This window comes from Rattus norvegicus, chromosome 17, assembly GCF_036323735.1.
Source record: "Rattus norvegicus strain BN/NHsdMcwi chromosome 17, GRCr8, whole genome shotgun sequence".
In the NCBI taxonomy this organism is placed as follows: Eukaryota; Metazoa; Chordata; class Mammalia; order Rodentia; family Muridae; genus Rattus; species Rattus norvegicus.
Genome location: NC_086035.1, coordinates 14,418,334 through 14,442,578, shown reverse-complemented (window position 1 = coordinate 14,442,578; position 24,245 = coordinate 14,418,334). Strand labels below are relative to the sequence as shown.

Sequence of the window (24,245 nt, the reverse complement as noted above, 5' to 3'; positions counted from 1 at the left end):
TTTGGCCAACAACATCAAGATTCTCCAGCCTCAGCTTTCTCAGATTATGGAGTGTTGGTCTTGCTACCATGCCAGAACAGAGGTGGTTATAAATGTAATCTCCAGTCCAGGAGAGAGTGGTCTGAGACCCAAAGGACTGGAAAAAAAGGAGAGCATATGTGAGAAGGAAAGAAGGAAAGGCGGAAGTAAAAGAGGAAGGAAGGATTAGTTGCTCTCCTACTGGAACTGCCAGTAGACGTTTCATTAATATAGTACTTGGATCCATATATTGAAAATCCCAACAAGCTCATCAAACAAAAGTAAACAAAATATATAAATTAACAAACTATTAAACAATCTCATAGATTATTGAAAATAATATTACTATGAAAATTATGTTCCCAGCATGCTCCAGATGCATATGCTGTTTACTTTTGAAAAGCCTCTTAGACTTCCCCAGTTACTACACAACAATCTCGTCAGCGGAACATCATTTGCAGGTCACTGCCCTGGCAGAACACGCAGGCCAGGCCAGCCTTCACCCCTCAGTCTCCTCCTTCCCGGTGTCTAGAATCACAGATTAGGCTTTTGAAGCCTGCTAGATGGAGTGCACGAGTGTAAGGGGAAGGCTCCAGTTGTCTCTCTTCTTTAACATGTAGCAAGGTGGATTCTCGTGCTCCTGAAAGAGAGGAACCCAGACGAGACACAGTGTAAGATCAAACACCCAGAATTTAGGGAGTGAGCAAGGAAAACTGATTCACACTTAAAACACAAGTGGACCTAGCAGAATGGCCTCACATCTCTCCTGTCACTGTAAACTTTTCCTGTGCCTCCCTCAGACTGGGCACATGAAGGACAGGGGTGTCCTCTTAATAGCTTAATTTGCCATGAATTATGACTAAATATTTGTATATAATTGTGATATATATATATACATATATATATATATATATTCCTACACCATTATACTTCACCAATGTAGACAGCTCATCGCAGAAGACAGAGCAATGTAGCAGGAAGCTGTGCACCACCCCTGGACCTCAGGCCCTGTCAGGTTTCAGGGCCAAGCTGCTATCCCTGCAAGATCTGCATAAAGTGGTAGCATACACAGCCTGTGGGTCACCACCACTATGGGGTTGCATATCGGATATCCTGCATCAGGTAGTAACATTCTGATTCACAGCAGTAGAAAATTGCAGTTTGGAAGTAACAAGGGAGTACTTTTATGGTTGGGGTGGTCACCACAACATGTGGAACTGTATTATGGTTGCAGAGTTTGGAAGACTGAGAACCCCTGGCTTATATGATGGAGATGCGGCAGACAGGACAAAGGAAAAGCAACTATGTCATTCCACATCATTTTCATGACTGACTCCTGCTTACACTGAGTGAATTGCACACAGCTCCCCATAGTATTCTAACATTCGGTCTACAGAACACAGCTTCAGACCTCAAACAGTTCCATGTGCTCCCTGGGCCCAAGAGCTGGCAGCAAGTCTCAGTGTCAACTGTGGTGTTCTCAGCCACAGTTTGGTATCCTTTGCCACACTGGGAGGCAGGCACCTTGGAATCTGCTGAAAGGTAATCTTCTCTCTTCTGTCTGTCATTTAAGCATGCCCAGGAGAGTGGTAAACTCTTCCTTAAGCATGCTGAGTTTAGTGAACTCCTGTACTGCGCACACTCGGGACATGAGGGTCTTCCTCCATGGAGCATGCTCAGGGATCGCCCGAAACTTCTGCCATTAGGTCCAGGCTCCTGGAGAGAAGCTACTCTGCTTTACCTATTGCAGTGGGCATGGCCTTCCAAAATGGATGCCAATGCTCTCCTCACTCCGTCAAGTTTCTCCTTTCTTCCTCGTTATCTCTGCGTACTTTGGCTTTGACTCACTGCCATGACAGCCCTTGGTGCTTGTCTTGCTCTTAGACTATCAGTGTAGTCCACAGGGCAGGCATCGGCCATGCTGCTCTCTCCATTTGGTTTGCATCAGTGACGTCACAGGCAGGGCATACACAGGTGTGCCGACTTCAGGGCAGTGAAGCCCTTCAGGGAAAAGAAGTCAGAGATGGACTTACTCCTCATATTCACCTTAGCAGTGTCCTGGTTAGGGAGCAGGAATATGGACGGCCCTTCCTCAAGTTGTTCCATCCAGATGACAGGCGCGATGTATGTTCACCTCTCAAGGCTCAGCGGGAAACACTTTCACATCTTGTTCAGGAAGTTCATTGCACCATCTGCTGGGAGAGAGAGGACAGGACTGTTCAGACTAATAAATGTGCAAATGGAACCAAAGGGTCCCATTTCCCATGGGTAACTCACCTGCTGCTGGTGGTCACAGATCCAGGACATGTTGCAAATACAAAGTCAGGAGCTGGCATAGGGTGCTGTGCTTGACCACTTTGACCATGACATCATGGCTGGTGCTGCTGTAAGCTGACAGAGCGTAGAGCTAGTAGGTAAATTCCAGCCACTGGAGGAAGCCTATAAGCACACAGACCCAGAGTCTCATTGCTGTCTGATGGTGTACAGACACACATCCCCAGGAAGCTAGAACCTGGCTCCGTCCTGAACCTCTCAGTCCTTGTCAGGATACTCCCTGCTCCCATGGTTCAACAACCACAGAGATGAGCCTCTTCTCCTTCATCATTTGAGAGACACAGGACAGAGTCTGTCAGAAAGGTTAAAACACCTCACTGACTCAGTACTGAGTAGCCCTGAGCTGTATCAACAGCATTCCCTAACCCATGTTATAAATGCATTCTGGGCCAGGAAATGCTATTATCCACATGGGCCAGGCCAAAGAGAGGCGATAAAGCTCTCCTCTGGAATGTGTATGCATGAGTAATTGTGAAGGATCGATCAGTTTGTAAAGTCCAGCAACTGGGACTTTCTCCAACTGCCCACAGAGCTGTTTACCTTTCAAGGGATGTCAGGAATGCACCCAAGTCTGCATTTACTCCTTGTGACCTTAATGCCCTCAGAGACTGACTGAGACATATCAGCAGGCTCCACCCTCTGCTGTGTGTTCAATGTGACCAGCAAGTTTTCTTCTGCTTACCGAACAGAAATCATAGTGACAGTATTGAAGGCTCAAGCACATATGTGGACATCCTGCATCTTGCCACTACGGAAAGTCATGTCTGGAAAACACCTCCTTCCTACCAGTCCAAAATGATCCAAGAGATATGAGAACCAGCATGGTAAACCCTGTTGCCAACACACACAGAGACAGACAGACAGACATGCGTGCACACATGCACATACATGTACGTACGTATGTACACGTATACACACACACACACACACACACACACACACACACTGCTAGCTAAGATACCCTGGTGGAAACCACCAACTTCTGCTGGCCCACTAAACTGGTAGGAATGGGGCAAATTTCCAAAACCATATAAACTTCCTGAGGAGATCATTAGCAGTCAATGAAGATGAAAGATTAATGAACAACAACAAAAAAAACCACCAAAATTCCAGGGCCAGACATATTCATGGATGACTCCTACCAGTCTTTGAAAGGATACCAATGACCCTAAAATAATTCCATAAAGTAGAAGGGAAGCGACACTTTCCAGTGTCCAGTCCAGACGAGGTTACCCTGGAGCCAAGAACAGACTACCAGAAAACCACTGCTTTACTGGGAAGAGTTGCTGACCACCACACTTGATGACTGGAGAACTGGCCTCACAATTTGTCCTCGGGCATTAACATGTGTGCAGACACACATGCAACTAAAACTACAAGAAACCAAATATTGGGCCACTATTTTCATGTAAATGATGCAGTAGACCTTGGTGGTTCACACTAGTTCAGTGACACATGCTCATGATCAAGATCAGTTCACTCACGAACATAGGGTAAGTTTAAAGCACACAGATCCATAAATAAAAGCGTGTGAAGTATACACAAGACAAAAAAAGCACCGAGCCTTAAGGATGACATTTTGTCATTTTCCAGCAAATGGGTGGAACAAAAGTCAATGCTGCAGGTGACAAGCCAAGTTGCTAAAGACAAATGCAGTGTGTTTACTATGCAGAATGTGCACGTTTGCAGGATCCAGGACATAAAGAAGGGACATGGAAGAGGGCAGGGCTCTGCTTCCCTGCGACGGTCCGCAGGGCGGGTGCTAGGCAGGGGCCTGGGTGTCTCAGTCACCTCAGACTGCCCAGTGAGTGCTGCACAGAGTCCTGAGAGGTTCAGAATCCAGACTCCTGCAGCCCCGAGGCCTCCATTAGCTAAGTAAGCACTGGAAAGAAAGGGTCAGTGCCTAGAATCCAACCAAAGTGATTCAGACAAGCTGATAAGGCGGGGTGAGGGTCTCATCTCATTAGCAAGACTAGGAAAACCAGGCTTTACCTGAGTATTGGGGAGTAGACAGGGGCCTCTTCTCCAATCATGGTCTCACAGGCTGCCTCAGAGCACTGTCTCTGCCACTGGAGTCCTGGAGTGAAATCTCAACCTCAATTATAGCAGGCCAGATACCAACTGTCTCAGCTACCTCACACCAACTGTGACTCCTGATCTGTGTTCTATTTGGTCACATGTCCAGAACTTGGCCAATCAGACTGGCTAGCCAACAAGGACTCTCCTGAATGGTTAAGTTGAAATCATGTGACTCCTGCTCTCTAGTGAGAAGACTCACATTCAGACCACAGGTAGGCAATCCTATTACAGCAGGGGTAAGAAAACAGGCTTTTTGTGCTCTGTGCTTCCTTTCAAGGAATGTGCCAGCTAGGGTGCACCTCCCCCACCCCACTGCCTCCGTCCACAAGACATCACTCGCATCTTTCTTCTGAAAGCACCCGGTCTAAACCTTACTGACAGCTTTCGGGGTAGTGTCCCTATAACTTAGCAGCGCATCCTGCTTGGTAGGATAAAGTGCATCTTGAACGAAGGAGGAGGAGGAGGAGGAGTAAAAGGAAGAAGATGAGAAAAAAGAGGAGAAGGAGAAAAGGAGAGGGGGAGGGAAGGAGGTAGGGGACAAACACAAAACAAAAGAAAACTTGATGGAGAAAGCTGGCCAGAACGCCTTAACACCAGGGTCACTGAAGATGGCAGACATTGTCCTCTGAGAAGAGTGTTAGATAGGAGCAAAAGTGCTACACACACACACACACACACACACACACACACACACACATACACAGAAAACAAACAAACACAGCCCATATTTCAACATCCAAGATGCTATGACAGTCACCAGGCAAGAGCAATATGTGTTCTGTGCTGTTCTTGGATGCATCTGGAGCTCCCCTCAGGATGGCGTACCTTTCTGCATGACCCTCAGGCTGGGGCAAATAATGGAGTTATTGTTTACACTTTATCAAAAGCAGCAGGAACTGTCACTGTGTTCCCAGGATTTTCTGATACCTGCTTATAAGCCTGGGGTCACTCGTGTAATCCTAGTCTGCTTCCAGTAGGTGTGCCCTCAGATTTAGGAACACAGCAAGATCCATATAGAGAATTCACCTGCTATACACCCAGGTTCAGTGGTCTGTGAGCTGCACTGGGATTCAGAAGATGGAGAGTTTTCTCGCTCTGATGAACTTAGTGAGCCTTAGTGACTCAGGGATGAGCCCCAGCTCCATGGACACAGCCATGGACCTGAGCATTGCCATCCTGTGTGGAGGGAGGGGCTCTTTTTCCTACTAATCCACTTCCTGAAGGAGAGCCTAGTGTTACCACCACCTGAAAGTGACAGGGACATCACAAAGGTGAGGGGATCCTTGGTTCACACACAATGGAGCAGTGGTCTATTGTTCAGGACTGTTACTCACATTTCCTAGAAAAACAGGTGTGGTGACAAATTATGCTAAATATAAGAATATGATTGTTTATTTTAATCTCAGGCATGGGGAATGGGGCGTCCTCAGATTTTCCACAGGACCTGTGTTTTGCCTCCTTTTCAAGCAGGAGCATGATTCTGCCAGCAGAAGACAGTTTCATTGTTGTGTCTTTTGGAATTCTGGGAAATTTCAGAAGGCGTATAAATGCTAGATCCTTGAGAAGCATGGTGGGTTGTTGGTTCTTGTGGGCAGCTATCCTTTGCTGGTGTTTGCGGATTGTAAACTGGACATGTGCAGGGAAGAAAGCAAATATCCTGACAGTCAAGATCAATCTTGCCCCAAGGAACTCACCCCCCCAATCACAAGAAAATAGTCTATCAATAATGTGTCCCCCTTTCCCAAACTCTACCTTTTTTCCGTATTTAGTGTTAGGGGATAGATTAGGTAGAAGGATGGAAAGAAGGTATCTAAAATCTAGCGGCACACAGGTCAGAAGACGTCTCCAGAAAGAGTCTGCAGGGGTTGGCAGGCAGGAGGTGGCAGTGGCCCTAATGTTTATGTCTGATTCTCTCAGGCCATCTGTACAAGGAGGCAGAGAGGCCTTCAGTGACTACTGTGGCTCCATGGACAAACTATATTTCTGAGTTGGTGGGGGCACAGGACAAGCTCAGAGAAAGACCATCTCTCCTCTTTTAGGCGATTGCTTTTGTTTGGGTTGAGCTGAGGTGAAGCAGGTGATGAGACCAGGGGCTTCAGATCAGGGCTTGAGTCTCCTATGGTCTGAGGAAGCAGATATCACCTGACAGACCAGAGGCAGCTGCAGAGCACAGCCTGTGGTAGGATCCTGTCTGAGGAACGCTGACTGAGGACATCCCCCTTTCCCTACCTTTGCAACAAGGCAATAAGGAGATGGATTTATGTACAGTGTTGAAGAGGCAAGGAGGGATGAGAGACAGCTCCCTGGGAAACTAAGATTTCATGTACTGAAGGACTGAAGAGAGAAGGCAGCTTGTTAACGGGAGTGAGGAAGAAGGGACCCCAGCTAATTTGTTTTGTTTCTAAATGGCAGGATGTGAAGAGGAGGCAGAGCAAGACCAGGAAGAAAATGTCTACTGTAAGAGGTAGGCTTCTGCTTCCCTGAGGTGAGATATTAAATCTGTCCTGCCCCTCAGTGACCAGGGTCAGATGAGAGCCGTGCTCCCAAACACATGATATGCACATGGTTCGTGCTCACGTCTTTTACCGCAGTGGTTTCTTTCTTACAGTGATGGAGCCGGGGGAAGGTCAGAAGTGCTTCTGCCTCAGTACAGTTCATGGAGAGTCAGGGCACATGGGTAGTCACGGTCACTTTGAGGTGTCATCTACACACAATTCCATTAGTGCGCAGATAGTATTAATCTTTCTGTCTTTACAGAGACAACAAAAGGCTACACCTTTTCAGGATGAGCCAACCCCGTGAAGACCCCACCCAGGTCTGTGGCCCAATGTCTTCCCTTACTGTCCCCCCACCTGAGGCTTTTGTCACTGTACAGAATGATATGCAGAGACAACAATTACAAAGATTCTATCCCTGTTTCAAAGCTAGGAGAATTTCTACGTACATTTCCAGGATAGACATAGAGAACTATCTCAGGAGTCTCTATCTGCATTTCCAGGACAGACATAGAGAACACCTATCCTGGGAGCTGCTCCTCACCTTGATGCGGGCAGACCCTATCACTACACATCTAAGCCTGTGTGATGGGTCAGTGATCATCACCAGTCTGCCTTCTTCTGTGACTATAGCTTGATCCAGTATAGAGCGCAGTGTGTGACCATGGATAGTTACTGAGGGCCACGTCACACAGGCCTGCCCAGTAACACAGGAAATCCTGCAGAGAAACCACAGACATCCCCGTGAGTCCCCTCAGTGTTCTCCCTGGAGACCTGGATATATTCTCCACTTCCCTCCCCAAGCCATCACCATGGAGACATGCAGCTCATATGATGCTGCACCAGTGCCACTCTGGAGTAGTCAATGTCTGTCAGTTGTAGACTGTTTCCTGGTGAAGATTATTATGCAGATAATTTGGAAGCCTACATTCCTACTTTACCACCCCTCTGAGCTCTGTGGAGACCAAACACCCTATCTGCATCCACTGTCTGGTAGAGTTCATCTCTGCTCTCTCCTCCCATAATTTTCTTTCAATTCTGCATCCCTCCTGCAAGCCCTGAAGGAAACAATCCATTTTTCCTCCCCCACTGCTTCACCAGATCTCATCTCCACTTCTTCTTTTGCATTTTCTTCATATATTTGTTTTTAGTGTAAAATAAGGAAAACATAACAAAACATATATGGGATGTTAAGTCATTAGTATAAAACTAACAAGGGAACAAACACCCAGGGTCAAAATACAGGATGCTGTCAACCCCTCAAAGCTTATGTGCTCCTCTGTCATCACCCCTCCCCTCTGCAAGGGAAGCCCTTGCTTCAGGAGCTTCCTCTTCCTCTTCCTCACATAGAAGTAGAGTCTTGACACCCCGAGCTTGTATTGCTCGTCTCAGTGACTCTGTCTGCCATCGTCCCTTTAACACTGTAGCATAGGATGATCCATCCCTGCTCACAGGACCCACATCTGAATCATTTAGCACTTTCACCTTATTTTAATGTACTCAGATTTCTCTGTCCATTCCAAAGTGGACAGATGTTTACATCCCCATTTAATTGATGACTGCCCTGGAAACTGCTTCCTCCCTGCATGATGCTAGTAATAGCTTGTGTGCTTCTAGGGCTCCTGCATTGGTGTACAGAGGTCCCACTGGCACAAGGGTTGGTTATTTGTGGCTGCTTTGGGCCTCTTTTCCCAGTCGCACTCACTTGAGTAACTACAGGGTTAACAGATGGGTTTTGAGACTTCGGTTTGCTTGGTGCTGTTCACGGTTCTGTTTACGGTTCTGTTTTCTTACCTGCAGCCATGCCAGTCTCACTCTTCCTTTCTCCTCACTGATTGATAGGAAGGTATATTCTGGATGTGAGCATTTCACTGGTTATATCTTGGCAGGAAATTATTCCATGTGAAGAACTTTCCCCTGGAGATTGGCTTACACATGGCTGGGAGCTACCATGTAAGTGCTCGGAATGAACCCTGGGTGTGTCCAAGGCAGCCAGTGGTTTTAACTACAGAGGCAACTCTCCAGTCCCACAGGTCCTAATACTGTGAGATAAGACTTTCACTACTTCACCCATCAAAAGGATTTTATTTTGCCCCTGTATTTTTGTATAGCTGTCAAAATTTAAGGAGAAAACCATAAAATCTATCATATTGAATCATAAGATAGTATATTGAATTCTAATTTTCATTAAATTATAATATATCAATTATAATAGCCATTATCATTATTAAACTGATTCTTTTAAACTATGAAGATGAGGTTATTATTTTAAGTTTAGGACGATTAAATGTATCTTTTCATAATCTTGTAAAACTTTACCTTCAAGGCTTTTCTACTTGTATTATATATTTTTCTAAATGCAAGTCATGTTTTAAAATTATAACCTCTAGACCACTTTAATTTTGTGTGTTTTGCTTTCCTTGAGATAAAAACATGAAGTTGGGTAGGTAGTGAGGGAGAAATTTGGGGAAAGTTGGAGGAAGAAAAGAATATGACCCTTATATATTGAAAGAAATACAAACAAAATAAAACAAACAATAGTTAGGAAAAATGAAAACAGATGTGTTAGCACACGCCATTCAAATAAAAGCAAATGAGATTTTTTTTGATACCTGGAAACACACTTTATTGCTGCACACTGGCCTGCTAACAGGCTACTTGGCTCACTTCTCAGAGATTTTCCTCTCTCTTCATTTCCTTATAACGTGTGCCTTTAGGAACATCATGTGCTATCCCTTCTCCAGCCCACTTCACACACAAACTCTATTCCCCCCTGAGATGGGCTTTGGGGCATTACTAGGTTACTAGGAGCATGGGACCTCCTATCTAGAGGGAGACCCTTGTACATAGAAAGAGAGGACAAGTATTGCACTATCATCTATGTGCAGTGTATGTGCATGTGTGATGTGTGTGATTATGCATGTGTGTGGCATGTGTGTTTATGTGTGTGGACCTTTCTCTTTTGTTTCTTTGGTGGGTGGGTGTGCCAATACAAGAGGCTCATCTGCAACCAGGAAGAGAGTCTCCACAACAAACAAATCCTATGTGCAACACCTTCCTTCCTGATGTTGGCCTTGGAGTGGGGCCAGGGCAGAGTAGGGGAGGGACCTCCATCTATGTAGGAATGTGGAAGATGTCAGCCTCACTTGGTACTAACTTTTCTGGTACTACTTGGCAGGGAGTAACACTGCACCTCTGCAGGTAACCTCTAACCTCTGGTCTTTAAGTGAACCCCATGCACTCGTTGATTCCCAGAGTGGATCCTATCAGCGTGTGTCACTGGGACCTTGGGAAGAAGGGTAGATATTAAGTCTCCCCTGGCGAAAAAATTCTATTGACACCTAAGCTGATAACCTTTTACTCCCTTTCCTACGTCAGGGCAGGAGTTGTCTAGCAAGATCTGAGTCTAGCAGAATGTTTGTGTCAATGACAGGTGGTGAGGTCTCCAGCAGGACCTGATACCTATCCCTGAGTCTCAGGTTATACTGGGGTCAGAGGGGTTGTCGAGCAGGTTCTGGAACCTGGCACTGTATACACCACAGTAGAAGAGATACTGTCTAGGCAGGACTGATATCTAGAAATCTCTATGGTGAGTGTCCTAAATTTCCTTACACTAACAATAATTATACAGTGTTAACAGGGTGGGAGGACCAGATTAACTACATATATGAGACTCTAGGATAACAGACAATGTTGCATACAACATCCCAAAGCACCTGCCAATATACTGCTGCGATCAGTTCCAGCTGCAGAGCCTCCCTGCCACACACAGTACGTTGGGAATCTGGCCTCAGCACAGCACACACTGCACCATCACTAGGCTTGAACATCTCTCCAGAGGTGACTTTGATGGCCGAATTCACACAGTTAGATGCTGCTGTGTGCAATGCTGTTCTCACTGCTCAGTGAACTGAACACCGTCTCTGTGAAGAGGGGCTGAGCCTGTTCTGCCTGTAGACGCCCGACCTTTTCAATGAGGCTCACCAGATCTCCCTCAGCAGCCGTCCCAGCACCACACAGATACCTTTTCCCATTATGAGGGGAACAGCTGCATTATATTTGGATGGCCCAGAAGATTCATTATGTCAATTTCAGTCACATTGACTCAGTCATTTTCTCCCCCATTTCCTGGACCCTGAAAGTGTCCTACGCCTCCTATGGAGGAGGCACAGCTGGGGAAAGCTGCCTTTCTGTGCCAAGGGTCCTGAAGGTGACAAGATCGCGTGAAACGGACACATTTTGGAGGATCTAACTCCAGTTCCAGCTTCACTGCTGCCTGCTCTCTTCACTTGCTGGCAGGTTGCTCGGCAATTCCCATGCTAACACCAGCTGACTAAACACTGACATGAAAACCATGATATTGCACTCAAGAGAAGCAGGATGGGAGGAAGCTTTATGGCTTTCAGTTCCCACATGGGTAAGTGAGAGAGAGGTGAGATGGCCCCACAGTGCTTCAGGGTCACAGAAAAATAATACACAAAACCCCAAAGCAGCCGCTGATAAACAGCTGGAAGTGAGAGCTGAACCTAACCAGACCATAATGAACAGTGGGGAATGGGCATGGTCCTTGGGAAGGAGAGAGGAAACTGAGGCAGCATTCCCGAATCTAACAAATGAGAAGATACAGAGTAAAAGGAGACACAAATGAAATACAGTAGCAGATACAGCAAGGCTCTAAGAACATTAAGACAGGGCCGGAGAGATGGCTCACCACCATCTGTAATAGGATCCGATGCCCTCTGCTGGTGTGTCTGAAGAGAGCAAATGTGTACTAACTTAAATAAAATAAATAAATAATCTAAAAACAACAGCCTTTAGAACAGATCTAAAAATCTATGGGACAGACATACAGCCAACAATTGTGAAACGGAGATATTGGCAAATTTCTAAATACATAAAAATGCATGAATATATCAATACTAGGCAATGAAATTGAAAGATTAATAAACAAAACAAATACGCAAAAGCCCAAGACCAGAAATATTTGTGGATGAAATCTCCCTGACTTTTAAAAAACACCAATGTTCCTAAAATAATTCCGTAAAGTGGAGAAGGGACGCTTCCCAGTGCGCTCCACAAAGCCAATCCCTGTCATCAAAGCCAGACAAAGGGAAAATAACTCAGTGAGCGGCGCTGCTCACCACCAGAGCAGATGAGCCAGGTCTAGTTCTTGAGCCCACATGGTGGAGGGATAGAACTGGCCCCACAATTTGTCCTTTGACCTCCACATGTGTGCAGACACACACAATTAAAACTACAATAAACCAAATACTATGTCAATATATTCATGGGGAAAATTCGAAAACCTCAATGAAAGTTACTTCTTTATTTATTTGTTTGTTTTTTTTACTTATTTACTTATTTACTTATTTATTTATTGTTCTAGCTGCTGTTTATTGACATTCAGGTGGGCACTATAGCAACAGTGAGGAAACTGGTCAGTGAGCCATTTACAAAGACAGCACAATGTGCTGATAGGATCAGTAATGAAGACGGTGGCTCATGAAATCCAATCACTAGAAAGGCGTTTTCCAAATGTACTGGTGGAGAAAATAGGCCTGCAGACTAAAGCCAGTTAGGGATATATCTCTTACTAGGGACCTCAGGTGCTATCTCACAGTCTTAGCTTGGGATATACTTTAAGGCAGTTTCAAGAGGAAATTTTATAGCAATGTATGCATGCATTAACCTCCACTCCCACCCCACCCCCCGCAAAAGAAATACAACCAAAATCTCAAATAAACGACCTAATGATGCATCCTGAGGTCTTAGAAAAACAAAGTGAGCTGGCACCCACTACAAGCAGGACATTTCAAGAATAATACTCATAGGGGCAAAAGCAACTGTAATAGAGACTAAAGGATAATATAAACAATAAGTTAAATGAGACAGTTTTTTAGAAAATAAGTAGGATTGGAAACCTCCCACCTGAATTAATCAAAGATGTAGAGTCCCAGATAGCAAAATTAGAGATGATAGGAGAGATCCTACAACACATTCAGAATACATCCAAAGGATTGCTGGGGGAACACATGAAAATACATAGAAGAAAACAAAAAACTTAATATAGAATAAATAGAAAACCCACTGTAACATATGAAAGTAATTAGAGGCCAAGCATGGTGGAGCCTGCCTTTAATATCCATAGTAGTTTGGATGCAAAGAACGCAAGTCTCTGTGAGTGTGAAGACAGCCTGGTTTACATAGTGAGTTCCAAGGCACCAGTGCTCCAGTGCTCCACAGTGAAATCCTTCCAAAATCTAAAGACTGGAGAGAGCATTCAGTGGTTAAGACTGCGTATACTTCCTGTTCTTGCATAACAGCCAGACTCTATCACCTACCCCAAACAGCTCACGACTGCCTGTGAGTCCAGCGGTAAGGACTCCAATTATCCCGCTAGACTCTGTGTGTTCCCTTACACACATACACACTCACACAGACACACAAATGTTCAACATGATTAAATGATGAAAATCTCTCACCAATTATGAGTTGACAGAACATGCTTAAATGTAATAAAGGCTTTATGTGAGAGACTTAAGAACAACTTTATATCAAACACTGCAAACCTCAGAGTATGTACATTAAGATCTGCAGTGAGACAAGTATATACATTCTATATACTTAACCACTTAGAGCCAAAGGGCAAAAAGGTGACCTTAAATCAAAACACATAAAGATGATACAGACCTGTAGAAAGGAGATTAATAAATCCCTTAACAAATATAGGAAAACACAATCACACATGTGAAAAAATGCATAAAACTGCCAACAACCAGAAATCAGAAACAAAAATAACGAAGAAAACAAAAACTGAGTGAATCATGGAGCTTCAAAACCAAGGGAAGGAACAGGCACTACAGAGGCAAACATCACCAACAGAGTATAAGAGATGGAGGGGAGGGATTCAGGCATAGAAGGTATGATATGAAGAAATCGATAGAATGAAGAAAAGACCAAATATAAAAAGTCATGACACAAAACATTGAAGAAGTCTGGGACACTATGATAAGACTCCTAAGCAAAATAGGAGCAGAGGAGGGAGAAGGTTTCCAGGTACAAGGGTCAGAAGATATTTTCAACAAAATCTTGGAGGTAAGTTTCACAAGCCTAAAAACAAAATGCCTATAAAACACACAGGAAGTGTACAGAACACCAAATACACTGGACCAGAAAAAAAAGTTCTCCTACCACACAGTAATCAAATCACTAAATGTACAGGACAACCAAAAAAGAACATAAAAAGTTTCAAGAGAAAAAGGCTAAGTAAAATAAAAAGTCAGGCCTACCAGAATTATACCAAAATCCTCAACAAAGACTCCTCCTAGGAACGTCAAAGCACACCTGAAAGCTTCAGAACAAAAAGAAGCAAACGTACGAGAAGTCGACAGTAAAAACATAATCAAACTCAGGACAGGAGTCAACAAATGAGGAACAGAGAGAACTATACAGAGGACCAAAGAAACAAAGCGCTAGTTCTTTGGGGGGGGGGTATCAACAAGAAAGACAAACTCTTAGCCAAATTAATAAAAAAAAAAAGCAGGAAGAATGTACCCAAGTCAGGAAAATCAGAAATTAAAAGCAGCGCATGGCAACAGACACTGGGAAATCCAAAGAATCATGTGGACTGACTTCAAAGTCCGAATGCCATAAAATTAAACCATCTAAATGTCAGGAACAATTCTACAGATACCTTTCTCCACAGTTAAATCGAGAAGAGGTAAATAATTCAAACAGTCCTATAAACCTCTAAGGAAAGAGAAACAGCCATTAAGACGCTCAAACAAAACAAACCCAGGGTCAGTGGGTTTTCACACAGAGCTCCACCAGCCATTCAAAGAAGAGCTAATGCCAATACTCCTCAAACTAGTTGAGAAAATACAAACAGAAGAAAGAAACATTGTGCAACTCATGGTATGAGGCTACAATGACCCTGATAGGTAAACCACATGAAGACTCAAGAAAGGGAATTTCAGACCAATTCAGCAGGAGGGATTCAGACCAGCAGGGATGCCAGGAGCTGCTGTGTCTCTCTGGACTGAGTGAACATCAGTGACGACACAAGGCCAAGATGAGTTTAGCTGTGTGAGCAGTGCAAGCTCTTCTCACACTGGTTGAGTCCTATTTACCCTCCCTCCAAGCATCACATGCCCTCCCTGGTTTTGCCTCACCAGGTGTCTTGCCTCAGGATGTGAGTCTGCCTCAGCTGACACCACTCTGCCAATTGGCTCAAGTCCTCAAAAAAGCCAGAAAATTCAGAATAGCACACTATCAGAAATTTTTTGGCCAGTTTTCCTCTATGGAGTCCTGACAAATGAAACTCAAGTAAAAATGTAAGTCAGACCAATCAATGCTGGTTGTTAACAGAGAATCGTTCATCACATGGCCTCTCGCATGCTTGCTTTGGCAAAACATCCTTTCGCCTCTGTCTACTTCAGGAAACTCTTCCTTCACATTGTCACCCCAGCAAAACATTACCCAGAAGAAATGACTTTCCAAAGAACCCTTAAGGTTCCTCATCACATCCCCCTCTCTGTTTAAGAATTGTCCTTTTCTCTAACATCAATAATCTTTTCACAATAGAAATAATTAATAGAAATCATCGCTTTTCAATAAAGGGCTTATTAAGTACAATATTGTCATAGTCTAGAAAACAAGCTCAGATGTCTATGAAAAGAGAATGACTAAACATAATCCTTTCATGTCTTTGAATATAAAGCACAATAATTAAACCAAAACCTTAAATTTCTATTAATTTTCAAATTCAAATAACACTAGAGGATAACAACCATAACACATCCAGTGACTAAAACTACCTAGTCAACTTAAGGGAGTGGGACGAGAGTCTTCTTTTCTTGATGTATTCCAGTGAAGAATTCCTGTTTAGGGCCCCAGAGGGAAATGGTTAGTCTGAATAAAGTAGCTGCAGCATTTATTGCCCAGACTCTAGGTTTATACAGTTGCTGAACTATCTGTTGTTTGGGCCTCAAGGAAAAGTGGTTAGTCTGAAAACAGTGAGCTGGATCATTTATTGTCCAGTCTCTGTGTTTATCCATTTTCTGTACTGCCCTTCCAGTCTATATTATACAGTCCCTGTGTGATTGGACACGAGGGCCCTCTGAAGTTGATTAGCATGCATTTTTAAGGATTCATACATTGAGACAGTCTGTGAATAACTTTGGCTATTTGCTTCATGAAGACATCCAGGTCTCCAGTGATAGGAATATTCCCTGGTCCTATCTGATCTCTGATCTTTTTATGTTTTGCTGGTAGCCATATTTTTTTGAGTCCCCATACATACATAAGCATAACCATGTCCCCATCTTAAAACTAATGCAGGTTGACATTCTAAAGTCAACACACCCTTACAGTATATTGGTTGACCTAGTTTGCTCAGGATTGAAATGCCCTTCCTGATTCCTGTGTGGTGTCTGCTCAATGCTCCAGACTACAGCTGCTGATTCATATTTGGTGTTTACTCTGGGTCTGGATTGAGAACAACAGAGATTGGAATTGCCCAAATGAACTATTTCTAAACAGGTCCACTTCCCCATATCCTAATAATCCTCCTTTTCCACTACCTCTGGTGGATGTTGGGCTGGGGAGAGTTGAACTATATTAAAGTAGGTTGTGAAAATATAGACCTACACAGAGAAATAATGGGGCTCAGGGATATGGAACAAAACATGGACAGAATCTACTTGAGACTGATTCACAAGCAGGATTTGGATGGAGGGAGCAGGTAAAGGGCATAGGAGAGGCTGGCTGGGCTGGAGCCTGGCAAGGGGCTGTGGCAGCCTCTCTACTGCCAGAATCCCTTTGTGATGAGGAGGCCACAGCAGTGTGATGTGCCCTGAGCCCTCCTGACACATGTCAAACTGAGCTTTAGGACTCATTGTCCATCGCTTCTCGGCCTTTTGGCTAAGATCAAGTGTAGGACTCATTGTCCTGGGAGCTGCTCTGCAGTTCAGAAGACGGAGAATTTTCTCCTGATGAACAGCGTGGGAGACTCAGGGATGAGCCCCAGCCCCATGGATATAGCAATGGACATGAGCATTGGGATGTGTGCGAACAGGGGGTCTTGTCCTACTAATCCCATTCTTCAAGAAGTATCCATGGTCACCAACAGCTGGAGCACAGAGAACATCCCAAAGGTGAGCAAATAAATGGTTCACACACAATGGAGCTGCAGTCTTTTGTGCACGACTTTACTCTTACATTCCCTAGAAAGACAGGGACAGCTGCTGACAAAGTTTAGCATTTTCGTTCTTTTAAAAACATAAATATAAGAATATGGTTTTGTTTTCATCTCAGGAGGAGTATAGGGTGCTACTTAAGATTTTCCACATCAGCTGACTATGATTTGCCTCATGCTCTAGCAGGTGAGTGATTCTGCCAGCAGCAGTTATTTTCTGCATTTCTCTGATGCCTTTAGGTCTGTGATCTTCTCAAGGAGTATACAAATGACAAAATGGTAGGCATGGTGGGTTGTTGGTGGGCTGTGTTTCCTATTAGTGGTTGGTGTTTGCAGTTTGTTACATAGTCATGTGCACAGAAGCAAGAAGTTGGATATCTTGATGGCAGAGATCAAACTTGGCCCAAGGAATTCAATGCCCCTAGTCAACAGGAAGTAGTCTAACAATAACATCACCCCCTTTCTACTCCATCATTGTTCTCTCCTATGTAGTGCTAAGTAATTGAAAGGGTGGAAGAAAAGGGGTGGAGAAGGCTGGAAGAGAGGAAAACATTCAAACTCTAGCTACAGATACATAAGGGACAAACTCTAAAGAGCAGCACTTCTGTCTGCAGCAAATGGCAGGTAGACCAGCGGTGAGAGTAGAGTGCCCCTGGGGTGACCGGGTGAAGCTCTCAGACCATCTGTGACATGGCTCCATGGACACACTATTTCTGAGTTGCTGAGGACACAGGACAAGCTATGAGAAAAGCTGTTGTCCTCTGCTCAGGGACTTGCCTATGTTTGTGGTGAACTAATGTGAAGCAGATGATGAGGCCATGGGCCTCAGATCACGGACTGAGTCTCTGCTCTGAGGAAGCAGATATCACCTGAGAGCCCAGAATCAGCTGCAGAGCTTGGGCTTGAGTAGGATCCTGTCTGAGGAACACTGATTGAGGCATCTGTGGAACCTGAGGCACAGACACTGCCTTCTGCTATTTCCAACAGGGCTAAAAGAAAATGTGTTTATACACCGTGTGAATGGGTCAAGGATGGATGAGACAGAGCTCTCTGGGAAATGCATTTCATTGTTATTCATGAGCACAGAGAACAGGAAGGTTGTCTACCAGAGAGAGTAAAGCAAGTCCCCAGCTCATTTGTATTGTTTGGAACTCACAGGGGCTGAAGAGGGGCAGAGCAAGACCAGGAAGAAAACTGCTGCTGTAAAAGGTAGGCTCCTGCTTTCCTGTGGAGAGGAATTCCATCTGGCCCTCACCTCATTGATGAGGGTCATGGTGTCAGCCATGCTTTTTGAACATGAGATGCAGAGCTCCAAGAAGGAAGGGGGGCTGCTGGGAAGGAAATCAGGGACACAAATCCTCAGGTTTCATGAAAGAACAAAGCTGTAGTTGGTCTTGGTGGGTGCTGCACTTGGGAGTGTAGTTTGAGGCACTGGAATAATACTGGGGTGATAGTGGTATGGGAACTCCAGGTCCCCCTGACAGCATGTAGCTTCAATTCTAGCTGCAATTCTCTCTCAGAGTGTTGTTGTAAAATATAAAAATAAAATGGTAATGTTGGTCTTTTTACCCGCTAGGTCCTCACCGCAGGTGTCCCAAGACATCTGCTAGATATCTTGGCGGAAACACAGTCCAGCTGCACACTTTCTTACACTCAAACCCTCACATAAAAGAACACACAACACAGTAATCTTAGATCCAATAGATAATATAATTGCCCACTTAAACATACAAAGCCCGGGTACCATCCATCCCTTAGGAACTTTGATAACAACCTGTAAATGCACAGAGCAGAATCTTAACAGCACCTGTCATAGCTTCTCACCCTCTCCTCCGCCCTGTCTCCTCCTCTCTCCCCTAGTCTCCTCCTCTTCCTTCAAACTTCTCTCCCGCCCATCCTTCCTTCTCCTCCAATGACAGGCCTCCTTCTATCCTGTACCTGCCTCACCTGTGACATCATCCTACACAGAGAACAGGTCCTGTGCCCCTTGCTATATTGTAAGGGGAATGACAGGAATGGAGGGAAGAGCAAGGAAAGTATAAATGGAGAGATGAGGTCCCACATTCCCCTTGCTCACAGTGCTGTCCTTGCACAATGGTGCTTGAGCATTAGAGTCCTAGCATGGGTTGTCATAAGAGAGATGCCTCACTAATCTGTGTTATCGTTCCTTGTCCTTATCTTACATAACTATCTCTAGGGTTAGAGATGGCAGAAAAACTGAGGAAGAGGCCCAGACTCCATCACAAACTGTGAATATGTAAGAAAATCTCTAAGTCTTGTGGAATTTTTCACTCCATAATGTGAGCTCTGGGTCTGGGGGTCTCCATACTGAAGGTGCCATGCAGGGTGGGATTGGAACACAGCCCTATTGGATGTGACACTAGGGGGTATGGGATATGGAGGCAGTGGAGGGACTCTATGGCTACAGGCGCCATATTTACACAGTCTAATGATCCTCTGCATAGGCCCGACACTTTTGCCTCCTGTCTCTTGCAGACCCACAAAACAACTTTTCCACACCACAGCCTTTTTCAAACCCTAATCAGAAAATGGATTATAGTCCTTTTTCTCAGCTGTTGTCCAACCTCAAGATCTTGGAGGATCCTATACAGCTGAAGTTTAGTGGACTTGTCAGGGGCATATCCTGTGTTCTCAGTCAGTTGTGGCTACTGACCAGGCCTTCAGAAGCCCTTCATCATCGGGATATAAACTGTGACATTTAGTGATGCATTTGTCCCTGTCCGAGGGCTAAAGAAGGCTGGAAGACCTCCAGAGATTTCCCAGGAGCAGCCATTGCATCAACCATTTGTATTTCCAAGCTTGGTTGTTGTGACTGAGGCCCAGGAACTGGAAGAACTACCAAGTTCCACACCAAACCAACACCGATTGTTTACAGAGTAGGGCCTGTGGAAGAGCTGAGCCTAGCACTGAGATAGACAGGCAGGCATGCCGACCAACTGAAATCCAGCTCTGGCAAATGGACTGAATTGGAAAGGCACAACAGGTTCCAAGGAACGAAAACATGAAACAGCCATTACTTGGCACACTGACAACTTGTCCAGGGGACCCTGCAGACTAAAACTACCAGATCAGCCTCCAGCATCCTGAGCATTGTCCGACGATCCACCATCACGAATAGTCACAGAATGAAGAAGACAAGGCAATTAAGGACAACAAGGAACGTCCCTCTGGTTGTTGCCATCCTGTGAACTTACTTTCATCCAGGGTCAATGTCCAGCAAACACTGTGTTGTTCTAAGAACAAGCCTGAACTCTCCTATCCTGCCCAGCCCTACATCCTCAACCCCAAAAGCTACCAGTGGGGCCAGGTGACGGGGTCTGTGCTGAGAGATGCCCTCAGAAAGGCAATAGCTAAGTGTAACACACAGAACACCTTCAATAAGAGCCTAGGTGTTAGGGACAAAGGCCTAACCTGCACTTTGAGCAGCAGCCCTGGGAAGAGGCTGGAATCAGGAACCCTGCACTGAGAAGAAACCAGCTCTTCTGTGTGAACCCTGCTGAGCATCGTTCCCTGCTTGACTCAAAGACTGAATGGGAGCAGGAATCAAACATCACATACCTTCCAGTGAAACGCAGAAGGAGACAATAGCTGCAGATTTCTGAGGCAAGGGATCTCATCCCACCTGCAGTTTCAGCTTCAAACCTTCCACACATTGTGTGTCCATCCTCACCCATCTGTGACTCCAAGGCTGAATATCCTCACCCATCTGTGACTCCACGCCTTAATACTAAGTATTCCCTGGCTGCCATGGATCTGAAAAATTTGCATCACCAGGACCCAAGAGGGACAAGGGGAGAAAGTGCATCAGCTGCCAGGCTAGAGAGGGCTCTGTCTATGCACTCAGCTGCAGAGGTGCAGGAGATACAAAGAGTCCCTCCACCTGCAGCCAACCATGGACCCAAAGGCTCATTGTGATCCATGGCAGAGATACCTGAGCGGTAGGCTCTGTGCTCCCTGCCTCGAGACCAGATCCCAGCAGAACACAACTATCAAAGGGACTGGAAAATGCATTCTGCTATCAGGACTACCCGAAATGGCCAGGATTGCAACATAGGAGAGATTTGAGGATATGACCTCAGGATATCTGCTCTGGAGTACAAAAACAATAGGCCCTAAAGATAGGGTCCGAACTTCAGTGATCAAAACAAACCAATACATGAGAGGTGAAAGAGAGCCACCCCTGACTGGGGAGTTAGACTGGGATCCAATAGGTTTCCCAATGGCCCAACCATCAACATCAGTCCCAAGAATTTGAGTCTGCAGAGGCCAATAGGACAGGACATCGCCAAACACCTACCCCACAGCACTCATGGGACACGGCTCTAAAAACACAAGTATACAGTAAGATTGACTTGAGATCAAACAAGCAGCCCCAGACCTGGCCTATGAGATGTCATCCAGAAGGCCCCCACCTACAGTACATACACCCCACCAATGTCAGCTTGCCTTCACAGCACTCTGCCCAGAGTACACGCCAAAAGCCCAAACTTCCCACAGCTTAGGTGATGATGTCAGAAGAAGACATAGGAGGGTGGAGACTCAAGAGTTCAGAGTCCCCAAGGATAAGATCAAAGTGAATGATCTCAAGGTGTTTCCTCCCCATCGAGAGACGCAGAGGATTACAAGACCTAGAGGGATAAGTCAGGGAACATGTCTCGGGACAGTAAGGTCTTCTATCCCAAGCTCCACCCAGCTAAAGGATACAGCAAAGACTGGGAGTCAGTCCTCCCTATATATACCAAAAAAAGGAGAGGCTCCTACATCAATATTTCTGAAGAGCATTCAAGTACTGTTTCTAATATGGAAATCTCACCACAAAATGCAAGGGACAGGGAGATTCTTTAAGGAATGACAGCCCCCATCAGGTACTGAGCAAATACAGGAGGCTGTAATCAGAAACAAGGGCATCTACACTATGGTAGCTGAGCTGCAATCCCCTCTGAGTGTTCTGTTCCAGATCCTGAAGAACACTGAAGGGTTCAAAGGTAAAAGGCTATAAAGTACAATCACTGACATCCCAACCGGGAGACTCATCCCATTTCTCTGGTGTTTCTATCACACAAACCAGAGCAGACCAGGAAGCAGAATGAGCTGGGACCATGGCAGCCCTGAGGAACACAACCATCCATTCAGATACCAGGAATTGAAAAAAATTGCAGTCAGGAGTTGAAACCCACAGACCCTTTGACCAACATCCAAAGTGAGTGAAGAGAGGAAGGGGCTTTGACTAGCTTCCCACTCCCAAGGGGAAAGACCATCCATGTTGGTACAGGGGAACTGGAGAGAAGCAGGAGCCAGGTCCTGCTCACCAGAGAGCCTGTGACCCAGGCCCAATTAGAATAAATATTGGAATCAGCAGCTGTCTACAAAGAAGCCCCAAGGGGCATAACCATTCGCTCAGATACAAAGAAATTGGAGACAAACAGCAACCAGGAGTCATGCATAAAGCCATTGGTGCCAGCTGCCATCTAGGAGAACCCAAAACCTAGCAGCTGATCGTCCTGAGAGGATTCCCTTATGGAAGGTAGAGTATGTCGGACTTGCTTCTTTAGGCTGAGAAGATTACATTGGAGGAAAGATTCCTGCTCTTGATGGGCTTTTCAGTTATTATTAAATTTATATACAAACACTAGCTATTAGTCCACCATTTTGAGCACATTTCTGCAGAACAACCAATGTATAGTGTCTTATAGTGATGCTATATAGGTAAATAGATGATTTCTTAATTCTTAATCATGATCATATAAGGAATTCCTTCAATTATATTCAGAATTGTTAACATCATAACAGGACTGCTTTTAAGTCAAAACTGCAATGAGAACCCTGCACTTACTCAAGGCTTCAGAAGAGTAAATTCTTCTGAGATAGAAAGCAGGTATTTACAACTTAGAGCATATTCCAAGAGGTTGTAAAACAATCAAAGGTCATAAAAATGGAATAAACAATTTCCTATAGCTGCAAGGACAAAAGATAGAAAACTGACTGAGATTATCTATAAAAAACTTAGTCACAAAATTTAAGGTGTTTCACTTTCCATGATCCTGCTGAGTTTGTGAGAGATAATGTTTAGCCAGATAATTACTCTTAAGGGACAGGCATGCAAACAATCTGTTGTAAACTTTTGTCCGATTTATGATTCGAATTTGTGCATAAACTTGCTATGAATTTTTAGCATGTGATCATATACTCTGAAAGGTATGTAAGTGCTAAGGACAAAGAGAAAACAGAGAATCTTTTTTCTTTAGACAATTTTTAGAGAAATTTTAGGAGCATACAGATTCTCAGAGAACTTTTTAGATATGGAAAACCACAGTGTGGAGGTTTCAGTCCTACAGAGAAGGGGAAAGAATTGAAAACAAAGACTACAATGCTTTTTTTTTTTTTTCTGGAACTCCACCAACAGGCTGGGAGTTAGTTCTGAAAGAGTCCTGCAGAAAAGTAACAAAGGCTACCTTACTTAATGCCCTGCCATTTTGCTATGGGTCTATATTGCCTAAGCCAGCAGTTTTTTTAACCCTTAGAATAGGCAAGAATATTTAGGATTTTCTAGAAGTTATCAGCAAGCATTCAGTATAGTCAGAGAGCAGGAACATCTGGAGACCCTCAGACTTTTTTTTTTATTATTATTAACTTGAGTATTTCTTATTTACATTTCGATTGTTATTCCCTTTCCCAGTTTCCGGGCCAACATCCCCATAACCCCTTCCCCTCCTCTTCTATATGGGTGTCCCCATCCTCCCCCCATTACTGCCCTCCCCCCAACAATCACGTTCACTGGGGGTTCAGTCTTGGCAGGACCCAGGGCTTCCCCTTCCACTGGTGCTCTTACTAGGTTATTCATTGCTACCTATGAGGTCGGAGTCCAGGGTCAGTCCATGTATGAGACCCTCAGTCTTTAAAGCTGCTTCAGACTCTGTCCAGCCGTGCAGGCTCCTGGCAAATTGACCCACAGCAAAGGACAAATTAAAGAGTGGGATGTGGCTGCCTTACAAGTCACAAAGGGAAAGGAAAGTCCCAGTGTGGAAGGAAATGGTACCAGGTGGTAAATCAAACTTAAACAGAGAAATGGCAAGGGCAGGAGTAATATGTTCTGTGTAGAAGTG

The 24,245-nt window shown here is 44.7% G+C and overlaps 1 long non-coding RNA gene and 1 pseudogene across 6 annotated transcripts; one reads left to right on the top strand and one right to left on the bottom strand.

The window, feature by feature from the left end:
* Positions 1–372: 372 nt before the first annotated feature.
* On the bottom strand, positions 373–4,597 carry LOC102549715 (uncharacterized). Of its 6 annotated transcripts, none has more exons than XR_010059401.1 (4): positions 4,345–4,597; positions 2,296–2,457; positions 1,430–2,210; positions 373–658 (listed from the first exon to the last, which is right to left on the bottom strand). It is a non-coding gene; the product is annotated as an uncharacterized LOC102549715 (long non-coding RNA). The 6 variants fall into 6 exon arrangements; XR_360841.5 differs by having other exon boundaries at positions 2,052–2,210; positions 4,345–4,534; XR_005495551.2 differs by having other exon boundaries at positions 2,065–2,210; positions 2,296–2,409; positions 4,345–4,526.
* Positions 4,598–4,650: 53 nt separating this feature from the next.
* LOC108353141 (uncharacterized) lies at positions 4,651–22,774 on the top strand (annotated as a pseudogene).
* The last annotated feature ends 1,471 nt before the right edge of the window (positions 22,775–24,245 follow it).